The 10,566-nt window shown below is 39.8% G+C and overlaps 1 long non-coding RNA gene across 1 annotated transcript; it reads left to right on the top strand.

The window, feature by feature from the left end:
* Positions 1–6,136: 6,136 nt before the first annotated feature.
* On the top strand, positions 6,137–8,849 carry LOC124216245 (uncharacterized). The gene is made up of 4 exons (XR_011176921.1): positions 6,137–6,309; positions 6,755–6,811; positions 7,845–7,961; positions 8,417–8,849. It is a non-coding gene; the product is annotated as an uncharacterized lncRNA (long non-coding RNA).
* The last annotated feature ends 1,717 nt before the right edge of the window (positions 8,850–10,566 follow it).

Below are 10,566 nucleotides of genomic sequence, written 5' to 3'. Positions count from 1 at the left end.
AAAGGTATGTATGTATGTACATGATATCATGTACCTATATAGGGCTCGGATTAAACTTTAGAGGGCCGGAATTTTTTTTTTCTTGAAATTCGATATTTTTTTTTAGAGGTACGACTTGTGTATATATAAATAGTCAACACGTCCGATAGAGCTTCCGCGTTATCTGCTGACTCCTGAACGAGACAGGCAGGCACTTTGAAGGATAATATGTAAAAACGTTCTCAATTTTATTTAAATCATTTTTATTCCTTATTTGGTTACTTAGTTAAAGTAGGATGTTTGGATATAGATGATACAGTTTCTATTTTTCATATTGTAGTTTTTTAAGTCTATATATTATACGTACAATATATTGTATATATCTTGTAATTTTAAATACAGATTTATCCGAGTCCTAAATTCGTGTACCATGTATCATATACTTATAATGTGTCTATTGTGAAGTGCGTGTTTCGAAAGTGCAAGGGTGTACGGTGTAATTTATATTTAGGTATTTAAATTTATTGTAAGAATCTCGTGCGTACTTGATTACTATAGACTGTGGATTTTGCTATTTGACTTACTTTTTTACAACTTGATACTACAATACCTACATGCAAGTCCTTTTATTCATAGCTGGTTATAATCAGCCGGAGACGGTGTATTATCCAATCGTAAGGTTATATTCCAGAGCTCAATGATTTTGAAAACAACGTTTTTTCTGTACCCTATGACCATATGAGTATTTTACAACGTGCAGAGAGGAAGACTCTACGATTATTAGAAGAAAATTTCCTTTCTTTGCATCTTTCCAATCTGTCAATAAATTATAACAACTCTTCGACTGGATTAATGGAGATGTTAAAAGACCAGATTTCACTCAAAACTGCAGTAAAAAGATTTTCTCGTAAAATTTACGACGGATTCACTGTAGAATCACTGTTTGCAGAGTAAAATATGCTACATTTGTAGTAAAAAATATAGTCTACATGGGTATATTTTTTATACAAAAAAACTCTGGTTTATCTTTCTTTTCTTGCGGCTTTGAGTAAAATCTGCTCTTATTTTCTTATCGTGTTAACCGCCAAAATTACATGGAGCTCGGGCTGATGACGGAGTATCGACAATACGTATATCGCGAACCTATTTTCTTCCGCTGCACTGCAGCAGCAGCAGCGAGAACGGTCAGACTACGCGTTCCGCAGGCTGAACTTTAACCTCGGTTTGAACCGGGCAGTTGCCAGCTGGCTATCTTTATCTGCACATACATATGCCTGTCAGGTCAGTCGCTGAATAATAGTTATCGAGGCGGCAGTTTGGTTTCCGGAAGTTAGTATCCAGAGATCAGGAGCGAACCGCGGTTGGTTCGACAATCGCGAATTCTGATACTCTTTGGAAAAGGAATGCTGTAGATTTTTGGATGGTTTTTTTTTAAACTTTCTATTCTTACGTACCATGGGAAAAGTTAGTTTTTAAGCGTCAAACGAAGCCTCGCGAAACCGGAACTCGGGGGCAAGATTCTAAAATTTTTCAAACACTCTGACCGAAATATCTCGAAAACTGTACTAGTTGGGAGACTGTCTTTAGTTTCATTCTGTAGATAATCAAATTTACTATGAGAAAGGTCAAGACTGGTATAAACTTAATTGTTCAAAGTTGGGTGCATTGAATAAATGAACAAAGATGCTTATTATCTAGTTGATTTTTATCTCAACCGTCTTCTACCCTGATACACGTAACGTCACGTAGTAGTCACGACATTTTTTTAAAAGAAAATTTGATTATCTACAAAATGAAACCAAAAATATCTACCTAACTTGTATAGTTTTCGAGATATTTCGGTTAGAGTGTTTGAAAAATTAAAACCGAAAGAGTTACCTTTTACAATTTTACTGCCGAGTTCTGGTTTCACGAGGCTTCGTTTGAGGCCAAAAACTAGCTTCTCAAAGCCATCGTAAGAATAAAAAAATTTTTTAAAAATCATCCTATTGTAGATGCATAATGATAATAATTTCGGAATTTAGATATCACAGAGGAGAAACTCTGGAGAAGATCGGAGGGAGTGGAAAAGACTCGGAAAGAAGCCGTGGCGTCATGATTGATTGATTGATTATATTTGTTCGAACTCTGACTAACCACTCCCGAAATCCTCTTTTGGATCCGCACCCGACGCCCCGTTCATCATCTATCTCCTTCTATTTTTGCTCTTCTTCTTTATTTTCATTACAGAGTATCGTATTTTGTATATATACAATTAGAAGGAGGACTTGTTTTGATCGCTCCGGAATATTTAAATATGCGGCAAGTGCCCGTGCATTTGAAATTTTTAATGCAAAGTATACGATATGTAAATGGACAGGTAAGACATTTTTTTTCAGTACTTAAACATTTTCATCATTTTCATAATTTTTTTTTTTTTTTCCAATATAATGAACGATTTATTTGATTCAAATTTAATGAATCGAATTTTTCGCAAATAAGTACAATTTTTGGTAAAATCTACACCATGTACACCATGCCTTGTAGAATAAATTGTGATCGAGGAACAAAAAAAAACCTTCATGGAAGTACTAGTAAATCCTATCTAGAAGAAGTGTCCAAAATATCAATAAGATCGGTGCATCAGCTTCTGGGGAATCGTTTCCACCGATTTGTAAAATATAGTTTTGAGAAAATAAAGGTACATGGTCGAGTCTAACGAGAGGAATTTCCGAAGGCTCTCTTTGCTAGACTTTTACTCCAATTGACTGCAAACTTTTGGAAAATGTTCTTGACATGTTGAACTGTTGGATACAAAAAAAAAAGAAATCAAAATTTAAAATGGATTTATTGACATTTCCTAACCCATGTAACCCCTTAAGCAAGTTGAAGATTGCGGCTCCTTTCAAATAACAGAAATTTCGGGTATGGATACCGTACATGTCGTAGGATAAGGACGAAGGCCGCAGTGCTCTACCCTTGAAAAATGAGAGAGCCCTCAAGGGGTTCCTGTCGACGGATTGTATACGTATATATAAAGTCGCAGTGGGCGATGTAAAGATCAGATGACGTCGAGGACGTGGCGTCTCAACTTCCGCTAATATGGCGCCGGCTGGTTTTCATCGTCGGTGTCTTATCTTTATTTATCATCGATACACGTGTTTATATAACATACAATGTATCGTTAGCGTAGAATCACCCGTTTCGCCATGTTATAAGATGAATAAGGTTGCTGCGCCAAGCAACAAAATTATTGCAACAACATTACATTTGTAAGTATTTGCCGACGCGAATGCAGATTTTTAAATCTGGCGCCATTTCTCTATGGCTAAGAGTTGACAATCGATCGATCGACAGAAGCGCCGTTTGCATCTTATTCCGAACCAAGCCGATTGGTTGTTTGATTATTAACGCCAAATTGATAACGGAAACAAATTAATTTTGAGGTTAGAGTGTGATTCGAACGTGAGGACAAACTATTACAATAAAATTTCATCATCAAACTAACGTTTTTGGTCTTATTCAATACTATTTCCACAATTTTTATAAGCAAAATATGTAGTGTTTGTGACAACCATATTTGTAAAATATTCGCACGATTTTCGTGAATGCGGATGCGGATGCGAACATTCGTTACATCACAAATCGCCAATAAATGCATATTTCCCCTGTTTTAATTTCTGCCTGTTTTTGGGTCACTTGTTTACCGCTCAACGAACCCCCGATTTATTATCGTAACGCCAATTTCGTCGCAGCATATACGCAACGTAACCCCAGCTCGCGGTTTCACAATATTCTCGGGAGTTCGTCCGGCATCGTCAAGATCCGGAAGGCGATTCCGGAGGCCCTCAAGTCTGAGAAACTTCTGTTGTAGGTACCCGAGAGGTTCAGGAACAAAGCCCGCGAGCTGTTCTGGACGTTTTTCCCCCGATGCCGTTTAATTCCCTCCCGCCAGCAGCGCCCATATAATTCCGACAATGAAACGAACCCCCGTCTTAACGGAGGGTCGCTCTCGCTCTCGCTTCCTCGCCGTCTCCAGTGAGAGGGAGATAGAGAGAGCGAGAGAGAGCGCCGAAACTTTTCCGACAACTTGCAGCCAACTCGACGTTACGACACGAGCGTCCCTCCACTGTTCGTTCGTTGCCGCGGCGCTTTCAACTTTCACCCGCTTCTCCCGCCTCTGCCATGCCTACCGTTTTACTCCCCCGCGCCTATTAGGCGGCGGCTTTAATCCCGAGGGATGAAAGGGCCGCGCGCCGCACGCTCTTCGGGGTTACTCTCTATACGCGGGAAGCAAACATCCTAGTCTGACCGAGCCTGCCGCCTCCGCTGATGCTGCTGCTGCTATTGCGCTAGTCGGGAAATATGACAGAAAAAGTTGAAAAGGAAGGACGAAAAGATAAAACTATAAGTTATGGAGAGATAGACGGTCGATCTAACAAGAGTCAATGACAATTGCTCACAAATTATACCCACGGATTAAGATGGTTTACCCTTTGAAGCATGCATTTTTCCTTGCAGTCAAATTCCTTGAAACTTGGTATATGAGGGTTCTCGAGGTCGCCAATTTCAAAAGTACGGTCGGATCTGAGAAGTTTTCAAAATTCAAAATGTTGGATCTAATATGAGCGAATGGCATCAATTTTTATATTTTCCGGCCGCCATATTGGATCTGCTATTTTTAATTTGGAAATTTTGACGTCGGATTCGTTTTTAGCGACCCCAAATTTACCGAATTCCACTTTTCAAGTCCGCATAACATTCCCGCAGTTACATTTATTCCGTGAAAACAGGCATTTTCAAAAATTTGTTTATTTATAGCGCTCACTATATTTGCGGAATGATCACAATCCCTCCTAAAACATCACCATTGATATCCTAGAAGTCTAATTATGTAAGACAAAACGACAGCGATATATCAAACATTGAATATAAATCTTGAATAACGGATTCAAAAGAGATGTCTCATACTTATATGAGACGCTGTGCCGTAAAGTGCCGTTTGCTAATATTCCATGTAGGACGTTATAATGCCAGAGGTATTGTTTTCTGCAAAAATTACATGAATTGTACAGATGAAAGATAAAATGAATATACGTAACATTAAATTATAAAACTTTAACGATGACAATGGAAGAGTTTTACTGAATTTTTAAAACTTCTATTATTTCTTTTATAAACGATCAAGTTTGCAATAAAGCTTGAGCGATCGTTTCAGTAAAAATTTGAAAAAAACAACGAAAGCATTACGAATTACCTACTTGTATCCGAATTTCACTTATTGTTTTGAGGATACAACGCATGACAGAACAGCTCGATCCGACAGTTATATAAAATCACTGAATTTTATTTTCGCACTCTTCGTTATAAAATGATTACAACGATAAAATAACGCCACAATATAGACTCAAAGATTTAAGAGATGTGAACATCTAAGGAAGTAAAAATACGATTTGCCAAATTTAACGATATTTCTTCAAGTTCCAGCATCCGGCTGCTAAGCCTTCTAGTTCAACGTTCAAAGTGAAAACGCGTACCTATTATAATATATGCCTAAAAAATAAACCAAAGTGAATCAGCTGTTACGTTTACAGACGACAAACTACGGCAGAAACGTGTCATAAAACTAAACGAAAATAAGCTCTATATAACGGCGATAAACGGAAAAAGAATGAAAGCAAGAGAGAGAGAGAGAGAGAGAGAGAGAGAGAGAAGCGTTACACATACATATAATAGAGGGAGTGAGGCCGCAGGGAGCATCGCAACGCATCGCGTAGCTTTGATGCGGGTGTCAGCCCTGCAAGCGACGCCTCGTGGGGATGGAAGCGACGGGACGGTCGGTGGAAACGTCGGAATGGCGGTGGGGGTGGGGGTGGGGGAGGATTCGGGGGTGGCGTGACAGCCCGGCGGCCGTTAATCCGTTTATCGCGTTACCGCCACCACCAGCCGAGCCTCCCAGTCATCCTGCATTATATATATATATATATATATATATATACACGTATATATATACATACATATACACACGTTTACCCACCTACGTGTAGAATGAGATGCACGCGCATGCCTACGTACTGTATGTACATGCGTAGCATAGTACGTTTTTATCTGTGTCAGTGAATACACCGGGCACACTTCGTCGTCATGCGTAAGCGGAGGTTTTATTGTATATGTATGGGGCATTCCAGCATTTTTATTCTTACAACAGAGTAACAACTTTATACAGCAGAGTTGTCTGCTAATTATCTTTGACTAATTACCTATTACTTGTGATAATTCAAGGGGTTGTTGTTTGATGGACGGAATTGTTCACCAGAAGTGTAACTGCAGTTTGGTACTTAAAGTGTCGAGGTATGTAGAGGGGCACACCCAAAGTCTGTTAATACTACGTATTGTTAGACTCGGTAGTTAGACAGTGTAAAATGATAAAATTGCAAACGGAATAATTGGGAAAAAAATTAACGTGCGGGTAAAGAATATTCAAATATACGTGTATATATCGTGTGTCATTATTTTGCTGGTGTTTGGTTGTGGAATGGCTCTTACACAAAAAAGTAGCCACGCTACGGGTTAGGTGGGCGTGTTGCGATAGCCTGCACATGCACTAATAAACGCACGGACATATCTGCCGCAACGCCCTCGTATCGCTATAACGCATACAAGCCTGGTGCATCGGCACATATTCACATGCGTCATGTATGTATGTGATCTATATTGCGATCACGTATGCAGCCTGCACATTCGCATATGCCGCGAGCGTCCCTTTGATTTCTTTTTTTTTCACGTTTTTTCATAGTGAATCAGCCTCACATAGCCTGAGACACGTGGGTTTGAAAAACTTCAGAGCAAGTAGGTAAGTTTCTTATTTCTTTTTCTTTTTTTCATTCCCTTGGATCGGTATAAATTTTTGGGTCATAAAGTCTAGATTGAAATACATACCATATGAAATTTTTGCTACATGCTATGGTATAGCAGATTATTTTCTTATTCTAGATTAGTGATGTAAGGAATATTCGCATATTTCTTGACATTCGCAAAAATCGTGCGAATATTTTGCAAATGTGACTGTCACAAATACATCATATTTTGCTTATACAAATTGTGAAAATAGTATTGAATAAGAGAAAAAACGTTAGTTTAATAATGAACTTCTATTATAACAGTTTTTCCTCATCTTGAGTCACACTCTAACCTCAAAATTAATTTTTTTCCGTTATCAATCTGTCGTTAAATAATCAAACAAATAATCGGTTTACTTCGGATCAGCTCGGCAGTTTTCGGAATAAGATACAAACAGCGCTAATGTGTACCTGCGACTTGCATTCTGTACCTGTCGGTCGATCAATTGTCAACTTTTAGCCGTAGAAAAAAGGGCGCCAGATTTAAAAATCCATATTCGCATTCGCGAATACTTAACAATTTATATTCGTTACATCACTATTCTAGATATGCATTATAATACAAGATACATCTTCAAGATATAGGTTTCAAGTGGTACTCATATATACCGTCACTGCCTCAGAGTATATACTTACAAAAATAAACGAAAATGGAGAATAAAACAGAATCAACGCAGATCTCCAAGCGAAATCGTTTTTCACCTAGGTACACCACTTCACGCACGGCGATCGATCCCCCTCCTCATTCTCATTCTCATCCCATTTTCCCGCCCTCGACACTGCCATGACGCATATACATATATGCATGTGCACACGTACGTATGTTTGTACAGGCACATATCTGGCCTCGGAGGACGACGAGGGTCACCTGAAGCTTACGCCCCGCGTCACGAATCACTGCAGAAACGACGAACCGACGCCGCCTGTCACCCGTATTATACGTACATCCACACATATGTATATATATATATGTCTAACTATATGTAGGTGGAAACCTGGAGGGCCACAGCCGGCATCACGCGACCGCTGGATAGCGGCTGACAGATTCCCGATTATAGGCGACCTGCAGCCCCGCTCCTCTCCTTCTCTATTTTCTATACCTACGTAAGTACCGTGTGGATCAGCCATGACGGTGTGCGATTAGACATGGAACGCCCTGCAGCCAGATGATTTCGGAATATCATCGACCCAATGAAGGTTGAATCTTTCGCGAACGCACCTTATTCGTCAATTTAGATATTTTCATTCGTAAGACGTAAGATCATGTGACAGTTCAGAGGACGGATTTGTTGACTTTGCCCAGTACGTTGATAAAATATGCCGGAAGAAAGGATTTTTATCAAATTTATAATCGATGAATAAGTTATCCGAGTGAAATAAATTCGACTGATTAAAATAAACAACACATTTCTTTCGTTTTCTCTGATCGCCATATTACTCGCTAAAGTTGACAAATTTTTATATACTGTGACATGGGGGATGTGTTCTGAATGTAATGGCTAACTCTGGGCGAATAGTTTGAGCTACATGTATAAAGCGTATAACCTTTATCGCCCCAGGCACCAGGAACTGAAAGAGAAAAACTCTTCAATCACCATTCGAGAAGATTTGAGGGTGCGGGGCAATCGGGCCCCGCACGACGCCCCGTTGAAACACGTGACGACGAAACGTGAGGGATGAGACAGGGCGAAAGGAGGTTATGTGGATCGGAGAATAAAGCTGGATCGGTGGAAACGCCGCGTTACGGCTTCTCGAAACGCGGCGCTTGACGCCGCGGCGCCGTGTCGAGGGATTCGAGCTGGCAGAAGCAAGGCGTCTAACCTAGACGGACGGATCAGCAAGGGGATGCCGAGAATCGCCGCGATAATAATTCCGATGAAAAGATCCCCAGCCTCCCTTCATTCAACCTCCTTTCGAATTTCCTGGATCGAGCTTTTTCTTCCTTATGCAGTACACATTCGCAAGGATGCAGATTCAGAGCCAATTGAAAAATTTCCTGAAACTGAACAACGTTCGCTATGAAGAAATGACAGCGAATAGTTTTAAAATGAAAACATTTGGGGCATCCCATAGCACTTTGACCTGGGTCCGATCCTTAATTTCTCGGAATTGGGACCGCGGTTTTTTTATATCGTTGTCCTCACTCTGAAAGGCCCTCGGCATTTTTAAAATTTTTTTCCCTTGATTTGAAGTGTCTACAATTTTTTAAGACGATATTATCGATCGACACAATTTATAAAAATTTTCATATTTGATACACGATTTTTTAGAATTTTTTCAGATTTTTAAATTGTGTTTGTCAATAAAGTCGTTTTAAGAAATTGTATTGGTATGGAATGCCCCATTTATAATATGAACGATGCAAGATGTAGAGCATCAAGTATGGCGACTTCGGAACTCTTGCCTGAATTCCTGAATTGAAAATAGTTAGACTAACGATAAGGTCCGATGGACAAGTTAGACACACATACGAATGAAACGTCTTCTCTAAATAATCAACGAGACGCGTTATGTAAAATGAAGTAAAAGCCTTTTATTCATTAATAAATATTATTCGTTGTGATATAAACTTCTGTGGGATTTTATTTGGGCCGGAAGGGCAAGCAACCTTTCAAAGATACCACACTCTTGTCACCCGACTCCCGAATCTCAGAATTATTCCTACAACATGGCGTCCAGTATGAAATCCGTAATAAATTCAAGGACATTTTCAGGTGAGATATACGTTATTTCTACTACAACCTGTGGGTAGGTAAAAACGAAAAATATGATTCGAGACGAGAAGTCATTTTTGTAAAAACAGTTATTCATTGTCAGCGAACAAAAATAAATATATCATTCGCAGCAAACCTTAAAAATAGAATATTTCTAAAACAAAAGAAAAATTGAAGGATATTTCCAGGAGTTTTTGCGGACAAAAAATAAATTCAAGGACATTTTGAGGACCTCAAGGATTTACAGGACTATTGGACACCATGTACAAATGGATAGAAGGGGGAATCTCCTGCGCGAGGGGATCTCCCCTTTTGCTAACTGTTGCGCGATCCTTCAAACTTTTCACTTGTCGCGGGGCGTCCCCTTCCACGTCTGACTCGAGATGGCACGCCCGAGTTCCTCTCGCATCCCCGGTTCATTTTGAACGCAGTTCAGGGGAATGTCTGCCGTCCCGTTATATGGGGGAAGCCGGTGCTCCGAGTGCCGTCCAATTAGCAGCGGGAGTAATTAGTGCGCATATGTATGAGACGGATGGGTATTATTGTCGGGGATTCCCTGACCTCCCTACCAATCCATGCTCAAGGATCTGGAGTTTCCATTCCGCCCGCAAGTCATTTCGCGATTCAAGTTATATGCAGCGTTCGTGATGACGGCTGTCTGGTCACCATAAGATAAGGTTCAGAGGTTAATTGACGAAAAATGTGTACTGAGAAAATAAAATTTGATTCAATTGTAAATAAGGTACAGTAGCATACCATAACCTCAAAGCGAGTCAAAGTCAGCTGCAAGAATATTTGTACAGTGATTCCGTCGACTTTCCGCAGTTCTCTCAATCACCACACCAGCGCATATCCAAACTCTATCACTTCCCGAAGTTCGAAATGATTCCGCTTTTCTGCAAAGAACAAAAGTACGAAAGAGTAATAAAATGCACTTCCCTTCTAGCATTCCACAATTTAGAATCAACGTAATAACGCTCACTGTACAGAAATTG

The sequence above is a fragment of the Neodiprion pinetum genome, chromosome 4 (assembly GCF_021155775.2).
Source record: "Neodiprion pinetum isolate iyNeoPine1 chromosome 4, iyNeoPine1.2, whole genome shotgun sequence".
In the NCBI taxonomy this organism is placed as follows: domain Eukaryota; kingdom Metazoa; phylum Arthropoda; class Insecta; order Hymenoptera; family Diprionidae; genus Neodiprion; species Neodiprion pinetum.
Note: the sequence above shows the minus strand (reverse complement) of the source record. Positions and strands in the feature narration are given on the sequence as shown.